The sequence below is a fragment of the Dermochelys coriacea genome, chromosome 6 (assembly GCF_009764565.3).
Source record: "Dermochelys coriacea isolate rDerCor1 chromosome 6, rDerCor1.pri.v4, whole genome shotgun sequence".
In the NCBI taxonomy this organism is placed as follows: Eukaryota; Metazoa; Chordata; order Testudines; family Dermochelyidae; genus Dermochelys; species Dermochelys coriacea.
In genome coordinates this window covers 91,629,271-91,656,327 of record NC_050073.1, presented here as the reverse complement: position 1 = coordinate 91,656,327, position 27,057 = coordinate 91,629,271, and positions in this window count along the sequence as shown.

The following is a 27,057-nucleotide window of genomic DNA, read 5'->3' as shown; positions in this document are numbered from 1 at the left end:
TTTGGAGGATCAGAAACAATCCAATCAGACCGTTTTCCACTTGGCTCTCCATGTCACTCTTGCAATAATATTAAATAAGATTATCTTTTCCAATTTGAAAATAAAAGGGGAAACATTTATTCGCCAGCAACCAGATGGGCCTTTAATTAGTGTTCTGTGCTACCCCATGACAGAACTGGGTTCGATTCCTCAACTGCCCACCCCTTCCCCTTCCAGGGATGACAAGTGCTATGGGAGAAAGGGGTGGAGGAGAAAAAAATACCTTATGTCACGCAGTGGTGTCCCTAGTTGGTGCATTTAGAAGAGCAGTGTTGATTCACTCCAAAAGAAATCCCGTCCCTCTCTCTTCAGCCAGAAGGGAGGTGGCCATAACACTGGGCCTCTGAAAGGGCCTGGGGGAAGAGTAGATCATGGAAAAATGGGAATCTTTTCAGTCTCCAAGGGATATACCAGGAACCCAGTAGGCGCAAACAGTTGACCCAGTACTGCAAAATATTATGCACTACAGTGATGACTTTAGATCTAGAATCATAGAATATCAGGGTTGGAAGGGACCTCAAGAGGTCATCTAGTCTAACCCCCTGCTCAAAGCAGGATCAATCCCCAACTAAATCATCCCAGCCAGGGCTTTGTCAAGCCTGACCTTAAAAACCTCTAAGGAAGGAGATTCAACCACCTCCCTAGGTAATGCATTCCAGTGCTTCACCATCCTCCTAGTGAAAAAGTTTTTCCTAATATCCAACTGAAACCTCCCCCACTGCAACTTGAGACCATTACTCCTTGTTCTGTCATATGCTACCACTGAGAAGAGTCTGGATCCATCCTCTTTGGAACCCCCTTTCAGGTAGTTGAAAGCAGCTATCAAATCCCCCCTCATTCTTCTCTTCTGCAGACTAAACAATCCCAGTTCCTTCAGCCTCTCCTCATAAGTCATTTGTTCCAGTCCCCTAATCATTTTTGTTGCCCTCCGCTGGACGCTTTCCAATTTTTCCACATCCTTCTTGTAGTGTGGGGCCCAAAACTGGATACAGTACTACAGATGAGACCCCAATGTCAAATAGAGGGGAACAATCACAGTTACATTAATAAAAATGATACCAACAGGATCCTGTGAGAGGAACAAGGCAAATTGCCACGTTTATTGTAAATACAACAAAACATTCCTATATGCAATTTCTATATATATCCATTCACACACACAGACATTCACACACAGGTTCTACAAAAAGGTTATTATAGTTACCAGCCTAGATGTTGCTCATGCCAAGTCACTGGCCAGGTGGCCTGGACACGAGAGTGGAGCTGAGTCATTGTCAGATGCACATCCGATGCTCCTGGAGGGTGGTCGTAGAACCAGACTCAAAGAACACAGCCCCTGGACCCAATTTTTATAGGTCTCTGGTTCAATACAAGTCTATGGAAGTTTCTTCATCATGCTGAATTTACAATTGAGATGTCCATCAATCAGCAGGTGGTACATCCATGACGGCTCTATGATGGCTAGGTGTTATCTTCTTGTTCTTCCTTGATCCGTTTTGGGTGGATTCCGGTTTGCCCTCCGGAGGTCATCCAGTTATCTCCACTTTGCATATTCTTCGGCCCATCGATACCAAGGTTGAAATTCTTAGGATTAGGCTAACACCATTTACTAACCAATTATTTCCCTGCTTCAGACCCTCAATTCCATGCACTCATCATTCATTCTTTTACTTAACAACGCAATCTATGACTCTTGATTCATTTAACAAGTTTTATCCCACTATCTATTTTTCCCTCTTTGGATACCAAGATTTACATAGGCATGACAAGGGGCCCCCGCGGGAGAAGAGCTTCAGGGTGTTGTTTTAAAGAACAGCATTGTTTCCTCAAAGTTCTTATCACTTTCCAGCACAGACTCTTTGTCCTGTACCAGCCTGAAATAATTAGCACCTTGCATTTGTTACAGAGTGAAATTCAACAGCATGGAACTGATACCTTTTTACAATACCTATATACTCTTTTGTCTATCTTTATTTCTACTGCTACATAATTATAATTCTATCATACTTATATAACTTTGGGGGCGACCCAACATCACATCCCTCAATCTGCTGGCAATGCCCCTACTTATACAGCCCAAAATGTGCCCTTGTTGCCAAGATGGTTAACGGCACTGTTGACTCATATCCAGCTGCTCGTCCACTGTAACCCCTAGGTACTTTTCTGCAGAACTGCTGCCTAACTATTCGGTCCCTAGTCTGTAGCAATGCATGTGATTCTTCCGTCCTAAGTGCAGGACTCTGCACTTGTCCTTGTTGAACATCATCAGATTTCTTTTGTCCTAATCCTCTGATTTGTGTAGGTCCCTCTGTATCCTATCCCTACCTTCCAGTGTACCTACCACTCCTCCCAATGTAGTGTCATCTGCAAACTTGCTGAGGATGAAGTCCACGCCATCCTCCAGATCATTAATGATACAAGTAAGTGACCACCAAAGGTGACACATTTCTAAGGGGCATGAATAAAATACCAGGACTGTGATGGTCACTTGCCAACAGGCAAGTGCCAAATAGCCCTTCTCAAATCCTTCTGTCTCCTCCCACCGAGCCTGTATTCTCCTCCAAAAGAGATGTCCATGTTTCTTCTCACTCACATGTGGCAGGTGCCTTTGGGCCTCAGTTCAGCCTCCAGTTGTGCCCAGAAAATTGTGTGCATGTACATACAGATATTTTATGGGTGCAAATGCCTGTATGCACACTTTAAAATCTGTGCAAGGGATAGAACTGGCTCTCACAAGATCCATTTGTCCCAATTTGAAATTGTGTTTGCATGGGTATAGAATTTTCTCAAGTTCATGAATAGTGCAATAGGTTTCAAAATGCATAAGCAAGCGGAGGCTTGGGGGCGAAAATAGAACTGTGGGTCTCTCTTTGCCTCATGATCTTGCCCACTAAATGTGGTCAACAATACTTAGCTACCTCACAGGAATGTTGCAAATCTCAGGTCTTTAATGTTTGTAAAGCATTTTGAGTTCCTTGATGCTAAACCACTGGATGCATAGAGAGATGGATAGATATAAATGGCAATTCTCTGTCAGTGTCTGTGGTCCTGGGTGAGGGAATAACTCTTCAAGAATAATAACAAATGCTGCAGGCTCAGAGGTAAATAAGCTCATCAAAATATCTGCTTTTCTACTGGCTTCCAAGCAGCCTGCTTTCTACAACTCAGAAATGTCTTTCATTCCTTTCTCTCCTCGGTAACAGAGTATGAATCATGGTGTCACAGTTCAAAAAAAGTGGACATAACATTCTGCTCATTTGGAGAGTTCTACTTTATTATATATCCACATTAACAGATGGATTGTGATCGTAATGGTTCATGTTATTACTGTAAATGCTGAAAAGAACTGTGCCCAAACATTGAAACTAATAGTCTTTCATTATGTATATAAAGACTATTATAGTGCTTAGGAATGGCAAGTATGCCCAAAGTTGCCTGGTAATAGTGTCATTTTTGCCCTGTAATATCGTTTTGAAGGAAGAAGTTTACAAAAATAACCCTTCAGAATTCAGTGAGGGGATTCAGAATTTATCCCTGTAGCTTGTGTCTGTCTGGTCTAGTGATGGACAAGACTGTTCCTCTGTGGATAACTCCTTAGACAGCTATTGAGCTGAAGAGAGTGTGAGAATGACTGTATAGGCCAGTAGTTATGGCACCCACCTAGGAGGTGGGAGACCATGAGTCCAGTCCCTCTGCTCCAATCATGCTTTCATTATTTAGTCACAGTGGAACAGCTTCAACAGGAGAAATTGTGGAAGTTCCACACCAGAATATGCTATAAAGCAGTGGTGAGAGCACTCTCCTGAGCGATGGGAGACCCCATGTTCAAATTCTTTCTCCTCCTCTCAGGGCCAGGGGAGGTCTTCTACATTCCAGACAAATGCTCTAACTACTGAGCTAAAAGTTATAAGGTGGGCAGCAGTGCCACCTCCTGCTTGGCTTCTTGTTGCACCAGCTCAGGTACCTAACTCCAGGATACGGTTCTCAGCTGACAATCACAGGCTGAAATAGATGCCTCTTTGTAGCCCAGACTTAGGTGTCTATTGCCATGAGAATGCCAGGGTTTAGGACACACCCTCTTGTCAGCATCTCCTCCTGGCTAGTTAAGGCCGATCTTTGCATAGCATGATGGATTTTGTGAATAGCAGTCTAAGGGCTAGTCTACACTGGCAACGCTAAAGCGCTGCTACAGCAGCACTTTAACGTGATTTGTGTAGTCGTAGCAGAGTGCTGGGAGAGAGCTCTCCCAGCGCTCCAAAAAACCCACCACCACGAGGGGCGTAGCTAACAGCGGTGGCTCCCAGCGCTGGTGAACTGTGTACACTGTCTACAGTGCTGAAACCTGCTGCACTCAGGGGGGTGTTTTTTCATACCCCTGAGCGAGAAAGTTGCAGCGCTGTAAAAATTACCAGTGTAGACAAGCCTTAAGGTGCTTATTTCTCCCCATTCTTTCTATAGGGACCCTAAGCACCTAACTCAGGCTTTGTGGATCACAGTGTTTTTCTAGGTCCCTAAAAGTTAGGCGCTGTGATGCTGTGTCACAATGCCTAACTTCTTGTGTGCATCCAGCCCATTGTTTTTATACCAACCTTATCCAGATCTTTTGTGTCTGCAAATTTGGGGCCAGCCTGCCTTATGCAGAACAGAGGAGAACTGGCAGAATTGAGCTTTTGAACTTGAGAGGTTTGCCTGTGAGTTGTCTAGCACTTATTGTTGCCAGCTGGAGTGGAGAGAACCCAACAACAGCCTGCCCTGGGATATTTTAACTCTCCCATTCTGATCCCAATGGAAGCTGAAAGTACAGAGGCAGCCACATCAATGAAGAATAATGGTGAAAACAAAATAAACCAAACCTTTCAAATATGTCCATCTGGGTTCAGTCCTGGAAAGAGTTAAAGTTTCAGGTTAGTAGTTATTTTATCCGGAACCGCTTTGCCAATCTCCAGAAATGATCCTCTGTTCAGATCTTGTGTTTTGCATCTTCAATCCATTTCCCTTGAGTGGATCATATCCTGTAGCTGCCCAAGAAGGCAAATACTATTATCCCCGCCACACATCCAGAGAAGGTTGTTTTCCTCAGGCCCTGAACCAAAGACTATTCAGTTCAGTGGCAACCTTTCAGTTAACTTTATTGGGCTTTGAATTGGGCCCTTAGAGCTTGACTTATTCTCTAAACCTATGGGTCTTCAGAAGTGTTTCTGATTGATGGGATAGGAGGGCAACTGATTTGTTGGTCTGATCAGTCTTAGGCTGACCAGACTTGACACCCATTGATGTCAGCAGTAGCTTAGCAACATGTTGGATCCACCCCTCTAGTTTGAATCTCCACACAAAATGTGGAGTTTTTACCAGAGAGAGTTGGCATGTAATGATTTTCAAACACAAAGAAAAGCATCTTGAGGACCTAAAGGAAAGATAACATTCCCTTCCATTCTAGCTTTATCTTTGAACATTCCAAGACAATGTTTGAGGGGGAAAGGGAGTGATTATTTATTTGTTTGTTTATTTATTTTGCTTCAAACAACACACAAGCAACCAACCTTTTAAACCCTTCCCTTAAGGAGAATAATTATTTTCCATTGTTAAGTAAAAGGCTTTTCCTGTAATTAAAAGAAATTAAAAGGTATTCACTAATGGCATCACCCTAGTCAATAAAGTAATTAGGATTGTGGCAAACACAGGAAAAAACACAAAGCTATTTCAGGGCCATGATTCAGAAAATTGTAGGGATTTTTTTTTTTTTTTTTGGTTGGAGAGGGAAAGAAGGGCTTGCATGTGATTTTTGTTTTTAGGTCATTCATTTTAATGTCAGAAAATAAATATTGTTACTTTGCACTGTTAATAGTGTCTTGCATATTAGGCTCGAAAATACTTTACATACATTCAACTGATGTATCATTATTATGTTTGAATATTTGGGTAGAAGTTCCCAATTTTTGGATGATATGTTTTGAAATGAAAAATGTGGGAGGAGGAAAAAAAAGTATTTTTTATTCTATTACATTTCAATCAAAATGATTTTTAAACCTTTCAAATAAGTGAAAAATGAAATTGTTCATTTCAAAACATTCTGACCAAAAAATCGTTAAATTTTGGAACAACGTGAACATTTTCACCATTTTTCCTTAAAAAATAAACGTCTTGACAATAAATTTCCAACTAACCTTAATATATATAGCACAAGAAGTGTGCTAGCTGCTCTACAGTCAGTATCCTCATAACTTCTTTCTGAGGGACAGGAGTATTATTAACCTCATTTTGCAAATAGAGAAACCGAGGCACACAGCAGTGCAGTACCCTGCCCAAGGTGAAATACCAAATCACTGATGAACCCAGGAGTCTGGACTCACAGTCTTAAACTTTCACTATTAGCCATCTATTTTGCTGCTTTTCTCTCTCTACAGCCACCCAGCATCTAATTATTCATTTACCTTTCAGCCATATAATTTTAGTGGCTCCAGAAATTATCTAAAATAGTACAGCGTGTGCAAGTAATAGAGGGAAAAAATGTCCAGATGAACCTAAAGTTTAAGACCTGGAAACATAATTAAAAATCTTTCTTTATAATCCACAGTGTACAAGACAAGGCAGTAATGCTCAAAAGTTAACCCTTCTCTCCCTATTTCTTAATGGCCTTATCCATCCACTTCCTCAAGGATTAATAGATAAAAGGGATAAAATCTCTTTCAAAGGCAAACAAAATAGTCAGCTATGACTTGGAAGATCATTTTTGCCATATAATAATAATAATTGAGACTAACACAAAGTCTTTGAATAACAATGTGTCTTCAAAGTGCTGTAGAGCAGTGGTTCTCAAACTAGGGCCACCGCTTGTTCAGGGAAAGCCCATGGTGGACCAGGCCAGTTGGTTAACTACTGCGTCCAAAGGTTCGGCCGATTGCCGCTCCCACGGGCTTCAGTTCGCCGCTCCAGGCCAATGGGGGCTGCAGGAAGAGTGGCCAGCACATCCTTCAGCCCGCGCCGCTTCCCGCAGCCCCCATTGGCCTGAAGCGGCGAACTGTGGCCAGTGGGAGCCGCGATTGGCCGAACCTGTAGATGCGGCAAGTAAACAAATTGTCCGGCACGCCAGGGACTTTCCCTGAACAAGTGGCAGCCCTAGTTTGAGAACCACTGCTGTAGAGCATTAAAAGGTATTCTGCTGAGGATTTGGCCAGCCAGTTTGGGGAATTCAGATATCAAAGTGAATTTTCAAAGCAAAATGGGTTTGGGAAGTTTCAAGTCATTGAGTATTTAGACAATTTGGATGTGGCCAATCACCTGGGGTATCCAATGCTCACTTGAGCCCCTAGAGATGACACCCAAATGGCTGTTTGTAGCTGTCTAAGCTTTTGAAAATTTCCTAATACTTAGGATATTGTTTAATCCACAGGGGCCAAATCCCTGCCTCAGCTACCTGTACAATTCCATTTCTATGACTTAGTAGAAAAAGGCAGTTCCCTATGGGTTAGTTCGGTTTTTGTGGGTACATATGCCAGAGAATAGGGGAGATTTCTAGTCACATGGAAATTAGATAGATCTGGACTCTTGGAAACAGCCAGTCCCAAATTGTGCCCTTCCCACTTGCCTGGATCTCCTCCTTCAGCCTGCGCTGCTTTCCAACTCCTCCCTCAGGCATGGTACTAGCAGAAGGAGATGGTCCCCATTAGGAGTTCAAAATGGGAGCAGCAAAGAAATGAAGTAGTAGAGGAAGTGGGAGAGATGAAGTAAGGCTATCTGCCCACTGAGTAGGGGGACACTTGGCTGGAGGGATAGGGGTTAGTGAAAGAGTTGGGAGAGGCCTTGGTGGAGAGAGTATAAGGGACAAAGAGCATGTTGGGGTGGAGAGGGACGGGGAAGTAGGGCTGCTGCTGGGTGGAGGTAGAGGAATAGCAGGGGCTGAAGTCTCTCAATAAAGAACACTAAATACAAGCAAGTTTTGTACTGCCATGGGCTCCCTTTCACCCCTCCTCTCCCCCCCCCACCCGCATTAACAGGGTTGCTTGTGGGAGTGGTTTGAGAGAGAAGCTGGAGGAATGAGCATTGAAACATAGGATGCATCTTCACTAGGAAAAGTGGTGTGCTATTAATTTAACTAACATGAGATAAAATGCTAGTGTAGACAGGTTAGTTTGTAGTTTCCACATGAGTTAGCAGAATGAGTCAAAGACTTTGGGGAGCCTGGGGTTTACACTGACATGCTAACTCATGTGAAAACTACAGGGTGCCTTGCCTTCACCAGAATTTTACCTCCGGTTTGTTAATTCATGTTATGTAACTGGAATTAAGAACACATCTTTTTTCCTTTAGTGAAGACAAGGCAGAAGTATTCTTGTAGTGAGTGGTGCTGGTGGTCTCCAGCTCTTTGGAGAGGCAGCCATTGTGGAGTGAGGGCTCTAGCAGCATTAAAGTTTTGCTGGATTTTTAGACAATGGGGGTCTTGCCTTATTTCTTCAGATCACCCCAATGCTACAGTATATTCATCTTTCCTGCTCCAAGGGTTTAAGCTCAATGCCTTCAAACATCCCTCCCTGCATGTTGCACATGCAGCTTGCTTCCATGGCATCTTCTGTGAGCTTTTCACCTTTGCTCTCAAGGTTATTTTCCTTAAGCAGAAAGGGAGCTGCAATCTCAGTCTGGATCATCGGCCTCATTTACAAAGTAAAGCACACAACAGAAAAAGATTTCACGCCAGATTGGATCTGGGTTTGCTCCAAAGGATTGGGAACCTCTCAATGAACCCCACTGGAGAGTTTTGTGTGGTTCCAGGTGTCGTAATGGATGTTTCACGGAGAGATAATTAACCCCCCTCACCCTGATGCACCACAGCGTCGATGCTTTCCCGCATGATCTGTCCCTGGCACCATGGTAGAGTGCAGAGCCAGCTTTATTGCTTCAGTTCACACTGTTCCTCTTCCCTGCTATTGCTCTCTGAGGTTAATTGTATTCCTTATGCTGACACACAGTGGTTTATACACAGAAACCCCACTGAATGGATTAGTTAATTTATTTTTTTAAAATCAGTATAAAGTTCAAATGCCACAGCACTAAACTCAATGGAATTTTAATAGACCACTGCAACCCAGCTAGCTGGACGGAGGGGTGCAGGATTCAGCTCCTCAGCCCTTTCCATATTAATTCACAGTAATTTGGGTTTATAAAAGGCCTTAAAAGAACCAGAGGTGAGGCCATTGAGTCACTGAGACTAGGGCCTCCACCTTACCACGATGACATGAAGGACTAAGAAGAGTGGGAGAAAACATGAGAGAGATATATGAACTGTGGAACAAAGTGTCCCCCCACTCACTGCCTTTTGGTATATATCCAAAATGGAAGAGACATCCATGTTGCGGGCCACTTTGTACCCAGCCACTGTATGGCTGTGCATGTGTGGGAGGGCATGATCCAGGTATGGAGGTCTCAAAGGTTGCAAGGAGTCTGCTCTCCTTGAGCCCCCCATATAGATCACAATATATACAATCACAATCATGGTGTGTATATATACAACCACAATCATGGTGCTTGCAATGGTGCTGTGTGGAACTAACAGAACTATGCCTGCTCAAAGGACAGAGAGGAATGAGGAGGAGCCCACCTTGCCCCCATATTAAGGGATATAATAGCAGTAGCGTGGCCAGGGGTCTCTGAAAGGCTTTGTATCACACTTTGAAGCACAGTTTCTTTCTGAGTTTGTGCTAGGCAGGGCCAATGCAAGCTTGTACATGGGAGAAAGTCACCTCTGTGCAGATGACCTGCTCAAGGCCTATGCACCACCAGCAGGGGTCATGAAATAACTCCTGCCATTAGTATAGTACAATTAGGTGCATTCTGAGGGATTTATTCCTTTCTCTTGTAAGCAGGGTTTGAATTAATGCTTCCCTGTCAGCTAGCTGGGAGGGGGGAAGAGACCCTTGGTGTGTTTATGTAAATACAGTTTGCTCCTACTTTGCTTAGATTTGCTAGATATTCAGCTGATGGAGCGGTGTTTTGCTCATTGTAATACAGTTGGCTGGTGTTGGGTCACAAATGATGTTAGTACTGAACGCGTGGGTAGTGAAATATGTTTACCAATGTTTGTAATTATTGTGGAAATACAGAAAAGAAGGACTGTGCTTAACCTGTCCCAAAGGAGGGAGTCACTTTCAGTTTAAATAACCTTGATAAAACAAGAGCTTGAAGGTCCCAGCCCTATTCAAATAAAGGGGGGGTGTGGGAGACAGATCTCCCCAGCCAGAAAGCTGCACACCCTCAACCAGGGTCCTTTGTAAGACTGTTTCAACCTGTTCCTCCCCACTGTTCAAAAAATAGAGCTAAATAGGCTTCATTAGGAGCCACTTTTATGTTAAATGGCTCACTGAGAGCTGAAACCAGTTATGCTTATACCAGTTATGAAACCAGTGAGACTGTGTTTCTGCCCAGAACTGAAATCACTGAGAGTTAAAATCACTTGTGGCATGACTGTGTTTCTGCCCAGCCTACACAGAACTAAAATCATTAAGAGACTGCCCAGGGGGAGCAGTGAGCAGGCGGCCTGGCAGGGCGGGCTAGGATGGGGCAGCCGGCTGGCAGAAGCAGTGTGCAGACAGCCGGAGGGAGTAGCTGGCGATGAGCAGTCAGCAGGGCAGCGGCGGAGAGGCGTGATAAGCGAGTAAAGTGCCTCTTACCCCCTGCTCTACCCTCCATGGAGGATGGGAGGTGAACTCTGCAGATGCACCTCTGAATTCTGGGTCTGCACTGACCAACGGCAGCAACTGTGAGTAGGGTACAGAGAAGCATTGGCACGTGAAGGGGACTTTTGGGTTGCTGGACTTAAGAACCTGAGGGGAAAAGGACATTGTCCAGCCTACTTAGAATGGGTCTTTTATTCACGGTTTATGTTTATGAACCCTCTTTGTGGTGTTTTCCCAAGTTAATGCCAAGTTACTTTCCTCCTTTTATTAAAAGTTGGGGGAAGCACTGTCTCTCAGAGGCACCCAGGAGTGATGTGAGGGCTCGAGCCAGTTCTGTGTTGGATCGATGGAAAAGAACCTCTAGATATTGAACCCGGCCCTGGCTTCTGCTGGCTCCACCTGGCAGAAGAGTTACATTCTAATAAATCCATCATTGGCTATAGATGGAGAACAATTACCAGACTAAATGGACCATCAGGCTATTCCACCATGGCTACTCCTACAGTATATTCTTAGGAGTGTATATATAATTTAAGGCTGAATTTATATTCACTCGCTTTGATTTATATTTTAACTTCATTGCAGGGCAAACATGACTGTAACTTGATAAAGATCCCTAACATTTTCATGGTGGTTAGTGGGGAGAGGAAAATCAGCTGATTCATATTACCTTGAAATTAGCCCAGGCTAAAAGTAGACATCCCTCCCTGCTCCCCTTTGGTGGAACAAGCTCCCCATTTTGGAACACTTAATGCTGAACTTGAACAAATCTCTCCTTATTTAAAATCTGGGTTTGAGGAACAGACTGAGATAGATGGTTTCTTTCTCTGTAAGCTATTGATTAATGGATTGTACTAAATGGCGTGACATGCCCTTTAAATGGAATGTACAAGTAATATATTTATGGCAACTGCATTATTAATGATTTTGATACCTGGTATTTGTGTCTTCTGATTCTGAGCTCTTATTATTTATACTGGTCAGGGTGGAGGTCAGATGCTGGGTTGGGCTTCTGTCCCCTGATTTGCTATGCTTTGCTCTCACACTCATATTTATTCCTAGGATTGTTCTCATTATTCATGTTACATCTAACCTGATCAGCTGACATTTTTTCTGACTGCATGCCAGGGCAAGGGAGCTCGGGAGAGGGGGAGCTTAACAATCTTGCAGGAGAATCACTGGCTATTTTAGATGAATAATAGCTGGGTGAGAGTAGATGATTGCTGGAGAGCTTATTCCCCTTCTTATTAAAAGTTATTTACAGTACCAGATAAAAAGAAGTGGAGAGAATTATAAAAGAAAGGGTTTTGTTCATTTTTTCCTCCCTTTAAATCTTTATAAATAAATATTTTTCTTAATTTATGGGATCAAACATGCTGGTACATTTACAGAGATAGACTTGTAAATGGCATATTGAAATTAGGAGAGCTAAACGCATGGGCAATGCGTGACTTCTCCATTTGGGGAGGCTGGGTGCACCTGGATCAGAGCCCTGCCCCAAGGCTTGCCCCCACTCAGCTTCCTCCCCCTGAAGTCCAGCTCCTGCTCCATCTCCGGCCCCATTCGGCCTTGTCCCCCAAGGCTCCTCCCCCTGACATTTAGCCTCTTTGCCCCCTCCTGCCCACCTGGATGCTCACTGCTTGCACATGCCTCTTTGCCGCTCCCCCGAGGCCCCATGCCTGCTGGCCAGTCAGCTGCTCACTCACCACCCCCGCACGCCTCTTCAGCCTCTCCACCAGAGCCCCCATGCGGGTGGAATGGGGATGTAAAGAGGCGGAGTGAGGGCAGGACCTCGGGGAGAAGAGGATGAGTGGGAGCAGGGCCTCAGGGTAGAACATGGGCAGAGTCACAGCCCAGGGGCCCTTTCGGTGGCAGCACACTCCAAAGATGGTGGGCCGGCTGTTTAGGGATGCTTAGCCTGCGCTGGCCTCTTAGAACCGCCATGGCTAAAAGGGAATTAAAGAGCATTTTTTAACCAAAGACATAAAACCAAATAATAGCATGGGATTCCTTAAGTATATCTGAAGCTGGAGGCCTGTCAGAGAATCAGTGGTCTCTTGAACTACCAGGAAAAAAAGGGATCAATTAAGCAGGATAAGAAAAGGAGTACTTGTGGCACCTTAGAAACTAACAAATTTATTTGAGCATAAGCTTTTGTGAGCTACAGCTCACTTCATCGGATGCATTTGGTGGAAAATACAGTGAGGAGATTTATATACACAAACAGAGAACATGAAACAATGGGTTATATCATACACACTGTAAGGAGAGTGATCACTTAAGATGAGCCATCACCAGCAGCGGGGGCGGGGGGGGGGAAAAGGAGGAAAACCTTTCACAGTGACAAGCAAGGTAGGCTATTTCTAGCAGTTAACAAGAACATCTGAGGAACAGTGGGGGGTGGGGTGGGGGGAGAAATAACATGGGGAAATAGTTTTACTTTGTGTAATGACTCATCCACTCCCAGTCTCTATTCAAGCCTAAGTTAATTGTATTGTAATTGTTGGAGCAAATGCGGTTATATCGTAGAGCTTGGCTGTAGACAACATTCCACACAAAGATGGACTACAAACCATCAGGAACAGCATCCCCGATAATGTCACGGCAAACCTGGTGGCTGAACTTTGTGACTTTGTCCTCACCCATAACTATTTCACATTTGGGGACAATGTATACCTTCAAATCAGCAGCATTGCGATGGGTACCCGCATGGCCCCACAGTATGCCAACATTTTTATGGCTGACTTAGAACAACGCTTCCTCAGCTCTCGTCCCCTAATGCCCCTACTCTACTTGCGCTACATTGATGACATCTTCATCATCTGGACCCATGGAAAAGAAGCCCTTGAGGAATTCCACCAGGATCTCAACAATTTCCATCCCACCATCAACCTCAGCCTGGACCAGTCCACACAAGAGATCCACTTCCTGGACACTACGGTGCTAATACACGATGGTCACATAAACACCACCCTATATCGGAAACCTACTGACCGCTATTCCTACCTACATGCCTCTAGCTTTCATCCAGATCATACCATACAAACCATTGTCTACAGCCAAGCTTTACGATATAACTGCATTTGCTCCAACCCCTCAGACAGAGACAAATACCTACAAGATCTCTATCATGCATTCTTACAACTACAATACCCACCTGCTGAAGTGAAGAAACAGATTGACAGAGCCAGAAGAGTACCCAGAAGTCACCTACTACAGGACAGGCCCAACAAAGAAAATAACAGAACGCCACTAGCCATCACCTTCAGCCCCCAACTAAAACCTCTCCAACGCATCATCAAGGATCTACAACCTATCCTGAAGGACAACCCATCACTCTCACAGATCTTGGGAGACAAGCCAGTCCTTGCTTACAAAGCCCCACAATCTGAAGCAAATACTCTCCAGCAACCACACACCACACAACAGAACCACTAACCCAAGAACCTATCCTTGCAACAAAGCCCGTTGCCAACTCTGTCCACATATCTATTCAGGGGATACCATCATAGGGCCTAATCACATCACCCACAATATCAGAGGCTCCTTCACCTGCGCATCTACCAATGTGATATATGCCATCATGTGCCAGCAATGCCCCTCTGCCATGTACATTGGTCAAACTGGACAGTCTCTATGTAAAAGAATAAATGGATACAAATCAGACGTCAAGAATTATAACATTCAAAAACCAGTCGGAGAAGTCTTCAATCTCTCCGGTCACTCGATTACAGACCTGAGGGTGGCTATCCTTCAACAAAAAGCTTCAAAAACAGACTCCAAAGAGAGACTGCTGAATTGGAATTAATTTGCAAACTGGATACAATTAACTTAGGCTTGAATAGAAACTGGGAGTGGATGAGTCATTACACAAAGTAAAATTATTTCCCCATGTTATTTCTCCCCCCCACCCCAACCCCCACTGTTCCTCAGATATTCTTGTTAACTGCTGGAAAAAGCCTACCTTGCTTGTCACTGTGAAAGGTTTTCCTCCTTTCCCCCCCGTGCTGCTGGTGATGGCTCATCTTAAGTGATCACTCTCCTTACAGTGTGTATGATATAACCCATTGTTTCATGTTCTCTGTTTGTGTATATAAATCTCCCCACTGTATTTTCCACCAAATGCATCCGATGAAGTGAGCTGTAGCTAACGAAAGCTTATGCTCAAATACATTTGTTAGTTTCTAAGGTGCCACAAGTACTCCTTTTCTTTTTGCGAATACAGACTAACATAGCTGCTATTCTGAAACCTAAGCAGGATAAGGACTTTGCAGAGAAGATGAATGACTTCTTTGAATCAGTCTTCACCACCAAGGATACCAGGGAGATATCTAGTTCATACCTACTCTTTTCATGTAGTAGAGATACCTCCAGAGACTGAAGTTCAATATAATGGATTCAGGCCCTAATTTTCTTTATCCTCAAGATGTCAATGCTATAGACATAGAGGTCTCTCCTTGCCTCCGGCTAAGCCACTGCTGGAGGGTGTCTGTAAGTTTATCTGACCTATCACAGGCCAGTGCCTCGCTAAACTGGCTTATTCCTCTGCTCTGTCTTGAGTCTATGCTACATTCAGCATCCTCCAGATTCTAGAGTTATGTTTAAATAACCCAACATATTGACATTAAGAATAACAAAAAATGACCACTGTTTTCTGTAAGAACCACTGTAGAATGTTTTGTACTCTAGAGTTCCCAGCAGAATTCAACTACCAAACCAAGAAATAAACAAAACAGACATGTTGCTTGGTTCTCATTCAGATTCTGACTGTGTAAGTAAGGATCCCCAGAGTAGCAGCCCTTTGTGCATTCCTATTTAACAGGAGAGAGTCCAACTGAATAAGTTAGAGAAAATTCACAGTCTTATATATTAGTGTTTACTAGAAGTGGATTGAGATGGCTGTGTTTGGATTTGCAAAATCTCATCTGTGTGTTTACAAAAATTAAAGCCACAATGAGGTGTGATTCTGATTCCTTTTTAGCCAAACCAACAAAGTATGAGAGGATGGGGTTAGATAAAGATTCCCATTTTGACTCATAGCTAGTATTTACCTGAGGATCTACAAACGAGTTTGGATAAAACAGGCACTGACCAGAACCTTCACCCCAAACCTATATTGAACCAGACCAAACTTTTCTTTGGGGTTCTGTGATCCTATGAACCCCTCAATGCCAACTGACAAAGGGTTCACTGTTCTGTAACACCAACTTCTGTCAAGCCTGACAAACTCACGACACTTAATGTGCTGAGATAATATTTATCTATTAAGAATGTTGTACGAGTTATTAAATGGTTTCAGAGTAGCAGCCGTGTTAGTCTGTATTCGCAAAAAAGAAAAGGAGTACTTGTGGCACCTTAGAGACTAACAAATTTATTTGAGCATAAGCTTTTCTATAGCTCACAAAAGCTTATGCTCAAATAAATTTGTTAAACTCTAAGGTGCCACAAGTACTCCTTTTCTTTTTGAGTTATTAAATGAAATCCAAGATCATGCTGGCCCTTAATATAGCTGTCAAATGTATGTGCTGATAAAATTTAAAAGGTTATCTGTATATTCTGAAAATATCTCCTTTTACTTTGTGTCAAGATATTACACTGAAGAAGAGTTGAAAAACAGGTTTTGCCAGACAAAAGGATGTATATTCACGTCTGCTTAGATTCATATGTAGATTAATCATTGTAAACCAAATACAATGGGAGGTACATTTGCATTTCAAGACAACATGAGGATGTGAAGGCAACTTGAAGCCAGCACATCCTCACTCTGGAACCAAAACAATGATATTTTAGAAAATAAGGAAACACAAAAAGCCATTTTGATACCCATTTACTTAGGAAATCCCTCAAAGGTCATGGGGATATTCATGACAACTTGGATCTTGGTTTTGGGTGAAAACGAGCAGCTCTGTCAAAGACTGACTACTTGGGAGAAGATCTATTTTATTAAATAGGAAAGGTAACTATTAATAAGTTTAGACCTAGGATTGCATTTCATATTTTGTTTCTACTCATTATCCTTTCTCAGTGTCTTAAATCTGAATATTTGTTAATAAACTTATTGTTTTCACTACACATGTACACTTCAGTGTTGTGTTATAAAGGACCTAATCCTGAGTTGTACCAATCAAGCTGTGTACACATTGCCTCTGTGTGGGCAGCTTACCTGGTAATTACTGTGAGTGTCCAGCGACAGGGGCTAGATACTGGAGGGAGTGCTCTGAGGACTTGGAGATTCATGTGTACTTAGCACTAGCCTGCCCACAGTTAGCATGGTCTGAGGAGACCTGGAAGTCAGTGCTTGTGGGGCCAGAGGCTATTGATTTCAGGGAGCTGAACCATAATAGGGATAGACAAGATTGCATCATACTAAGATGCCCCACAGCTCTGAGTACCCTGGGGAGCGTCCAGTTTCACAATCTTTTTTATTTCCTCTTCCAATTGGATTTCATTTTTGTACCTCAGGAAAACTCTTCATGTACTTCAAGCTTAGAGGAAGCACCAGGAATTTTATACGGAAGCAAAGCCTGTCCTCACGAGACTGTCAGCTCACTAATGAAAAACCCAAGAATCAAAATTCTGATCTCTGTTACATCAGTGAAGATCTGGACTTCAATACAGTTACTATAGATTTAACAGCGTTAGCCCAAGAGGCTTTGATAAGTATCCAAATGTTCAGATGCTCCACCAAATGTAACCTCTTTAAACTGAAGAAATACTTACTGATCTGCATGAGGGGCACTTCTGTTTTTTGGAGTGGGATACATTCTCCTCTCATTCACACAAACAAACAAAATTTAGTCCCAGGAAACTGATGAAAAGAAGTGAAGTGACTTACCCATGGATCAGAGAGCATCACTGTCAAAGTTGGGAATAAGAACGCAGGCATTTCTAACGGACATTTTCTGTAGCTGGACTACTAGACCATACTGGCACAGGGTGAATGTGCTTTCTTCACCCAGCCGCCTTTTGGGTGATAATTATGACACAAATAAAGAGAGATAAAGGAAGCTTTGGCCTCCTCTGTGAAAGACATAAACACATACACATCTCTAGTTCAGAATATGTGTAATCCTCCCAAGGAAGAATTAAAGTAAAAAACAAAAAAAATCCTATCAGTATATTACAAATAGAAAAAATAATGGTGAGTGGGATTCAGAGCCTCTTTCCCCTAGGTTTGGCTCTGACTCCTATTCTCTATGATCAAACTGGCTGCTACAGCAGGTCCGTACAGCTCCATTGACTTCTCCCATGTTTGCTGATGGTGAATGTTGCATATAGTCACCAAAACCTGTTATCTCTAAAGGGCTGTTCGGTGGCCTGTGTGCAATGAATCAGTAGGTCTCAGCACAATTCCCAATGGGTCCATGTCACAGGAAATGCCATCAGCATTGGCCTTTTGTGGCAGGCTAGTGGGGGCCAAGGACTGAATAGGCCATGGAAACTGAACTTCCCTCCCAACTCTTGAAGTGCTTCTTCTGGGGCAGGTCCCACACTGATAATGTGGGATGATGAAAACTTTCCATAAACAGACCATGCAGTACCTGATGTCTGCAAAAACAATCTGCATTCTTATTCTTCAGTGCCTTTCCCTAAAACTTTGCATATATCTATTATTTAAAACAAAACAAACACTTCACAACATGGAGAAAAGTGTCCTTCTGCCCCACCACATTATGCTTTCCCTGCTTGCCGTGACAATCATCTTTCCCTTTCATTGACTTTGAAAAGATAGAGTTCCCTCTCATTCAGAGGGAAGTGGAAGGTCAGTGCACATCTACATTTAAATGGAAAGCAGTTAATAGCGCTAGCACTGGGAGCTGCTAATAATTAGGGATTATTAGCCTAACAATATGGAATGACTGATACAGAGTTAGAGCTAATGACTTTAAAGATGATTAGGCCATTCTATCACTTGTTGTTTGCTCTATTTATTCAAAACTCCATTCATTTTGACCACCGAAGAGCTATGTACAATGTGGTGTAAAAAAAGAGAAAGCTGTAAGGCCATACTGTACTCTGAGGAAAAGCCTATCTTTTGAGATCTGATGAATATGCAGTAGAAGCTGATATGTATCCAAAGGAAATAGGGAAGGCTGGGTTTATTCAGAAAAGCAAGAAGTTGCATAACCACAGATCTGTCTGTCCAATCTGTCCCTCTGCCTGTTTTAGGAATTTCTAGAGCATCCACCACTGTAGTTTCTAAGACCTGCATATGGTTTCAGCTGAACAGATAAATTGCTTTTTCTGATAATGTTATAAAATTAGTGGTGGAGTTTGAATTGGGGGAACCTAAACATAAATACTACATAATTTTTCATGTGAAACAAAAATTTGAAAAATTTTGAAAGATATTTTTTTCCACAAAAATGTTTGAGTTTACAAGCCTTTTTTTTTTTAAAGAAAATATTTCAATTTGAATAAGAAGCAAAGTATTGAGTTTATGGGAAGCAGTTTCCAGCCTCAGGGCCTGATTCAGCAAAGCGTATAAACCTGTGAAGTCAATGGGGCTTCAGGACATGCTTAACGGCTAAGCATATGGTTAAGTGCTTCACTGAATTCATATGCTTAAGTGCTTTGCTTAATGTGGACCTCATATCTGGAAGAGGGAGTAAACTGTGAGCAGTTTCTAGCTGGATCCTGAAAGGAATGAGGAGTCAGTGGAAATGTCCAAACAAGGGGCTAGGACAAGATGAGTCTCTCTAACAATGTGGGACCAACCTAGCTACACCACCACTGCAAACAAAAATGGGGCTGGCCTCTGGCCATAGTCAGCCCACCTCTAAAACTGGATGGGAAACAGCTGGAGCTTGATCCCTCTGTGGTGAGAAATGTGTTAAAAGCCTGATTACAAACTTCTCAGTGCTAGATATGTGCAACACCCCTAGATCACTGATATCCCCACAGAGAGCTCTGTACTCCTGAATGCAAAAGGCAGCACTTTGGAATATCTCTGGGTCAGACTTCGGCATCACTTACTAATGATATTCCATATTCATATTCCAGCAGCAAAGGAATAACCAAAAAGAAATCATACATCATAAGTCAGCCTTTGGGGTGGGGGGGGCAGGGGAGGGAGAGAGGCGGTAGGCAAGGAGAAAGCTTCAGGGGGCCATGGCCCCAGCCATCCGTCATCACTGTAGCCTCCTCAGGGGAGACAACCCTGTAATAGAAGCTGGCTAATTTCTTTAGAAATATCTCATTAGTCCCTCCCTTCCCAAGCTGCCTCTCTATTAAAATGTGATAAATGAATTCTGCCACTGCACATTCTAGCCTGTCCCCTTAATGGAATGAAGATGCGTCATGCTGGCAAGCACTCAGGATGGAGATAATTATTCATGGGCTAGTGGAAATATTGCAGTCACTGAGCCCATAAGTGCTCCATTGATACGAGCTAGGATCTCTTTGCTCCAGAGGACTCTGGATAGAGAGAGAGGGACATATATGCTTCTTAATTAAAATATTCCACATGCTCTGTTACTTTAGGATTCCCCCCCACGCGTGTGCACACACATAGACACAGACTCATTTATTAGAAAATGTTTATGACAAGTTAATGGTGATGACAATAAGGGATTGATACTATGGGCTAGAGCTATGGTTCTCAACCAGAGGTAGGCATACCCCTGGGGGTATGCAGAGGTCTTCCAGGGGGTCTATCAACTCATTTAGATATTTGCCTTGTTTTACAACAGGCTACATAAAAAGCACTAGCAAATTCAGTAGAAACTAAAATGTCATACAGACAGTGACTTGTTTATACTGCTCGATATACTATACACTGAAATGTAAGTACAATATTTATATTCCAATTGATTTATTTTACAATTATATGGTAAAAATGAGAAAGAAAGCAATTTTTCAGTAGTAGTGTGCTGTGACACTTTTGCATTTTTTATGTATGATATTACAAGCAAGTAGTTTTAAAGTGAGGTGAAACTTGGAGTACGTAAGACAAATCAGACTTTTGAAAGGAGAACAATAGTCAGGAAAGGTTGAGACCCACTAGGCTAGAGCTTGGCACAGCATGGGATTTTCCATCTCAAAACCCAATTGTGGTTTTGCAATAGACCCTGTGCCAGAAACTGGCCAGCAAACAGGTTATGACTCAAGAGTGACTTGTGCAATCTGTACCTATACCTGGTGCAGATTACTGCCCTCTCTCAACTGGCTTAGCTGAGCCTGCCAGCAAGACAGAGAGATTGAGCTAAGGCAAAAAGAAAAGGAGTACTTGTGGCACCTTAGAGACTAACAAATTTATTTGAGCATAAGCTTTCGTGAGCTACATCTCACTTCACTGGATGCAAGTGAGCTGTAGCTCACGAATGCTTATGCTCTAATAAATTTGTTAGTCTCTAAGGTGCCACAAGTACTCCTTTTCTTTTTGCAAATACAGACTAACACAGCTGCTACTCTGAAACCTGAGCTAAGGCAGTGGTTCTCAACCTATTTACCATTGTAGGCCACATCCATTACTACCTATATGGCCCTGAGAATGTCACATGAGCCGCAGCTGTGTGCTGATTGGGCCACAGATTGAGAACCACTGAGCTAAGGCAATGCCCACTCCTCGTCTGGGCCCTGCACCTAACTGGGAATAGTAGCTCCACAGAGGCTACTTTACTACTCTATCCCCACTGTGCTATTTGTGATGTAGGCAGACTGCACAAGAGACTCTAAGGGGGTGCTGTATGCCCTCTTAAATGTGTGGGTGCATAACATAGCTCACAATTAGCCTTTAGGACCAGATTCTGATAGTCTTACTCACCTTCAAATCAATGGGACTATTTGAGAAAGAAGGTAATACTCTGCTCCACATAAGTAAAGGCAGCAGAATCTGAATCTCTAGGTGCAAGGTGGGACGGTTGAATTGTCCCTCCTATTCACACTGTATAAATACCTTAAATTCAGCAATAAAGGGAAAGCTCAGAGAGAAATTTTGAATCGCCTTCTCTGCTCCCCTCTGCCCAGACAAAAATCCACTCACCCTGCTGAGTTCTTCTACTGCTGCTACTACACACACACACACACACACACACACACACTGCTGAGTTTCGAGTTCCAATGGACATTTCATTTCTGGCAGGCAGTTTGTGGGTCATAATGAATCTGAGAATTTGACTGACTTTTCTCTTAGCTCTTTACCCTCTGAAACCTCAAGAGTGTCTCGGTGCCTCTGCTGCTCTTCACAGCCAGCTAAGTTAGGCATTGGTGTGTCTCCAGCTACATTTGCATTCCGTTTTATGCAAGGCAGCAGCTTCTCCAGGATGAGCTGGATTTTAAGAGGGATGAGAATATGAATCAAGTAACACAGCATCCAAATGAGAAATAATGCACATCATCCATCACATCAGTCAGTGATGAAAAATCAACTCTCCTCATTTCTTATTCTCAGGACAAGGGGTATTTATTGAGATTGGAGTGAAACAACAATATCTGATTAATATGTTTATATATTAATAGTACCTGAAATGAAGGCAATTTGCCTAAGAGGGGAAAGTGCTCAGGATCCCAATGAACTGTGAGAGGCCATTATCAAGAAGTTTGACGTGGATGATATTGTCAAGCTTCTTAGTAATGGCTTCACACAGATCCTGAGCCCCTTGTCCTTTTAATTTTGCTCTGTGTAACTGCGGTTTGTTTTAGTTCTGAGATGAACACTCTGGCAACAGATGTCACCTCTGTGCTCTTGCCCAAGGATTGCCTCCTCTTCTTTATCCATCTCATTTTCCTTAACCACCTGCTTGCTAAATTAAACCTTGGGTACAGCTTCCCTTACCTATTATCCCTTTCACTTCAGCCCTTTCTCTGTTTTCTACTTTCCTGCAGTCTGACTGTGCCACAATTTTATTTAATACATTCTAAATCTGATGTCCTACTAACAGTTAAAACAAAACAAAAAAACTGTCAATATGCATTTTGCACAGTGTTATATTTTATTCTGGCAACTGAATGTTTCATTTATCTTACTGCGTATTTACATGCCCTAAGCTGGAGTCATGGATTCATATGGACTATAAATGAATGAGAATAACAAAAGGTAATTCATTTTGCCAGTAATGCTCTATCTTGCACATATGTTTAATTTATTTGCTGAGGGACTGTGCTGAGAGCTGCTGAAGGGTGCTGGCTGCAGAGTACAGTCTGAAAGTTGGTAACAGAGAGATGCTATTTGATTTCATCTTGAAATCTTTTTTCTGTGTTCAATAAAAGTGAAGCCTCTAAGAAAATTCAAGTGGATGATTTGTGATTCTTCAATACACATCTCGCCTCAGTCAAACCTCCACCTTATCTTTAATTTCAGATTCATCCCTACTAGCAGGAATACACTTTGGTGTCTGACTGTAGTGGATTAGCAGTTGTCCCTACCCATCTGGGTCAGTGGGAGGCCACTCCACCTCACTATGTCACTGGCATTGCCCAATTCAGGGAATTAGTAGGGCAACGAGCACCCTCAATCAGGGTGGGGGACGTGTAACAAAGGGTCTATGGCTCAGGCCTATACTCAGGGCTGGGCAGAGAGTGGGTCAGGCATCCCAGCTCCAGCAGACAGCTGACAAACGCAGGCTTCTTGGCCTAGAGAGGGTGGACTCCCACCCCAGGTGTGTGGTGGCCGGGGGACACGGGCCCTCCCAACTCCATGGCATCCCAGCCCCGGGCCCTAACAGTGGTGGAGTATTCCACCGCTGGGTCAGCGAGGAATCCAGCTGCAACATGCTGACCGGATCTCTGACAGCAACACAGCCAGACTAGGGTTGGCTGTCGCTGAGCCACTTCCTTCCCTCCCCTCGGGTTGTACCTGGATCCGTGTGGGCGGTGTCCTCCGTTTCGTTGGGGTACAACGTTGGGCCAGCAGCAGTCCAGGCGGCTCCTCAGTGCTTTGGTCAGCGGGCGACTCCAGCAGCTCTGGCCAGTCCTCAGCTTGGCGGGGGTCCATTGTAGTCTCCCAGCTCAGGAGCAGACAGAAAGCATCTGTCTCCTTCAGCAGCTGCTGCCCAACTGAGCTCCAGGACCCGCCCTTTATACTTCCTGTTCTGCTCCCTGACTTTCCGTGGGAGGGGCGGGCACAGCCTGGCCCCGCCCACCAGGCTTCAAAGAGTGGCCCTCTGACTCAGTGGGAGGCCATTCCACCTCACTACACTGACATAACCCCAAATGCCCCTTTCTCTCCCATATTGCCATTAAAAACTTTTTATCTGAAAGACACGGAGAGAGAGAGAGAGAGAAAACTGCATGAAAATCCATTTCTCCACCTCACAAAGATGAAGAGCTGAGTAAATGATGGTGGAATTTGAATCAGTGGTTCTGGCATTCTGATTGCTGGAATTCAACTACAAAGAGCCAGATTTTGTAATTCTTATTCAGAAAACATCCTTGTGTGTTGCATTTGAGCTGCACGTCATGCTTTGGTTGTACAAAAATATATTAGAATCAAACATTTTGGATTAAGATTTTTTTCTGAAAAATAAATAAGGAAGAGTTCAATACAGTGAACAGTGTTATGTTTTTTGGGAATTGTCGCTCTGTGCTCATGGGTTTCTTACCATGCAGAGACTGCAATAGCTAGAATCTTGAGTTCCCTCTCTTTGTGTGTCTGTGTGTAAAGGCCAGGTTCATTAGTTCACTCTGGCCTCTTTTTGCCATTCAGGCTGCACAAAAGGTCTGTAATCTGAAAATGCCTAGCAGCTGACAATTCACTTTTTGGTTGAAAACTCCCAGCTTGGCTTACCAGTTCAGCAACCAGCTCTTCCTTTGTGACACCACCCCTGACCTAGCAAAGAAGACATTCCAGGGATAGGAAGCATGGTACAGAGGAGCTATGCTATGTTAATTCTGCACAGGCACAGGGTTCTTTAAGGACCTTATTCTAGTCGTGAAATTTAGAGTAGCCTACCCACTGCTATATGTGATCAGAGCTAGGACAAACCCTAGTCACATCATTGGATTCCTGATCCCCACTCTTCCACCCTGCACCAAACAGAGCTCATGTGCAGGAAAACATCTATACTATAATGTTGGGGGAGCACAGGAGAATACAATGATTCATCGATCTGGAAAAAATGTCATCTACTTCCATCCAGGCCTAATATATACACCAGTATTTGCCTCAATATTTTTTTCTGTAGATCCAGTTGCAATATAGGTCCTGCAAGGTCAGGATAATTTCTTTTTCAACAGTATCCTCCATCCCTTTTGCTGAGATAGTGTAACTTCATCAGGGGAGAGTGAATGAAAGTTCTATATAAAAAGAGAGATGCAAGGTTGTGTTTTTCTCCCGAGTTACACACTTTCTCTTCATCAAATATAAATGTTGAGTAGTGCTAGAAACAGTACATAGCTCTTGAGTGAAAGAAAGCCTTATACAGTCATAGTATCTTTTTTTTTAAAGTAAAGTGTCCATCATTTGCATTTAAGTGCATTAATTCGGTATGTGGGTGTGAGCAATACAGAACATAGAATATCAGGGTTGGAAGGGACCTCAGGAGCTCATCGAGTCCAACCCCCAGCTCAAAGCAGGACCAATCCCCAACTAAATCATCCCAGCCAGGACTTTGTCAAGCCTGATCTTAAAAACTTCTAAGGAAGGAGATTCCACCACCTCCCTAGGTAACGCACTCCAGTGTTTCACCACCCTCCTAGTGAAAAAGTTTTTCCTAATATCCAACCGAAACTCCCCCACTGCAGCTTGAGATCATTACTCCTGGTTCTGTCATCTGCTACCACTTAGAACAGTCTAGATACATCCTCTTTGGAACCCCCTTTCAGGTAGTTGAAAGCAGCTATCAAATCCCCCCTCATTCTTCTCTTCCGCAGACTAAACAATCCCAGTTCCCTCAGCCTCTCCTCATAAGTCATGTGTTCCAGTCCCCTAACCATTTTTGTTGCCCTCCGCTGGACGTTTTCCAATTTTTCCACCTCCTTCTTGTAGTGTAGGGCCCAAAACTGGACACAGTACTCCAGATTAGACCTCACCAATGTTGAATAGAGGGGAACAATCACGTCCCTCGATCTGCTGGCAATGCCCCTACTTATACAGCCCAAAATGCCATTGGTCTTCTTGGCAGCAATGGCATACTGTTAACTCATATCCAGTTTCTTGTCCACTGTAACCCCTAGATTCTTTTCTGCAGAACTAGCCATTCGGTCCCTAGTCTATAGAGGTGCATGGGATTCTTCCATCCTAAGTGCAGGACTCTGTACTTATTGAACCTCATCTGATTTCTTTTGGACCAATCCTCTAATTTGTCTGGGTCCCTCTGTATCCTATCTCTACTCTCCAGCGGATCTACCACTCCTCACAATTTAGTGTCATCTGCAAATTGCTGAGGGTGCAGTCCACACCATCCTTTAGATCATTAATGAAGATGTTGAACAAAACCGGCCCCAGGACCTACCCTTGGGGCACTCTGCTTGATACCAGCTGCCAACTACACATGGAGCCATTGATCACTACCCATTGAGCCCGATGATCTAGCCAGCTTTCTATCCACCTTACAGTCCAGCCCATACTACTTTAACTTGATATTGTTAATCTATCCAACTATACTCTTAGCCCAGCAGAAGAATCTGTCCTATCTCGGGGCCTCTCCTTTTGCCCCTCCACCCCCACGAACATGATACAGTTCTGTGGTGACCTAGAATCCTATTTTCGACATCTCCGACTCAAGGAATATTTCCAACACACCTCTGACCAACATATTAACCCACAGAGACCTTCCTACCAACACTACAAAAAGAAGGATTCTGGGTGGACTCCTCCTGAAGGTCGAAACAGCAGCCTGGACTTCTACATAGAGTGCTTCCGCTGACATGCACAAGCTGAAATTGTGGAAAAGCAGCATCGCTTGCCCCATAACCTCAGCCATGCAGAACACAATGCCATCCATAGCCTCAGAAACAACTCTGACATCATAATCAAAAAGGCTGACAAAGGAGGTGCTGTCGTCATAATGAATAGGTCGGAGTATGAACAAGAGGCTACTAGGCAGCTCTCCAACACCACTTTCTACAAGCCATTACCCTCTGATCCCACTGAGAGTTACCAAAAGAAACTACAGCATTTGCTCAAGAGACTCCTTGAAAAAGCACAAGAACAAATCCGCACAGACACACCCCTAGAACCCCGACCTGGGGTATTCTATCTGCTACCCAAGATCCATAAACCTGGAAATCCTGGACACCCCATCATCTCAGGTGTTGGCACCCTGACAGCAGGATTGTCTGGCTATGTAGACTCCCTCCTCAGGCCCTACATTACCAGCACTCCCAGCTATCTTCGAGACACCACTGACTTCCTGAGGAAACTACAATCCATTGGTAATCTTCCTAAAAACACCATCCTGGCCACTATGGA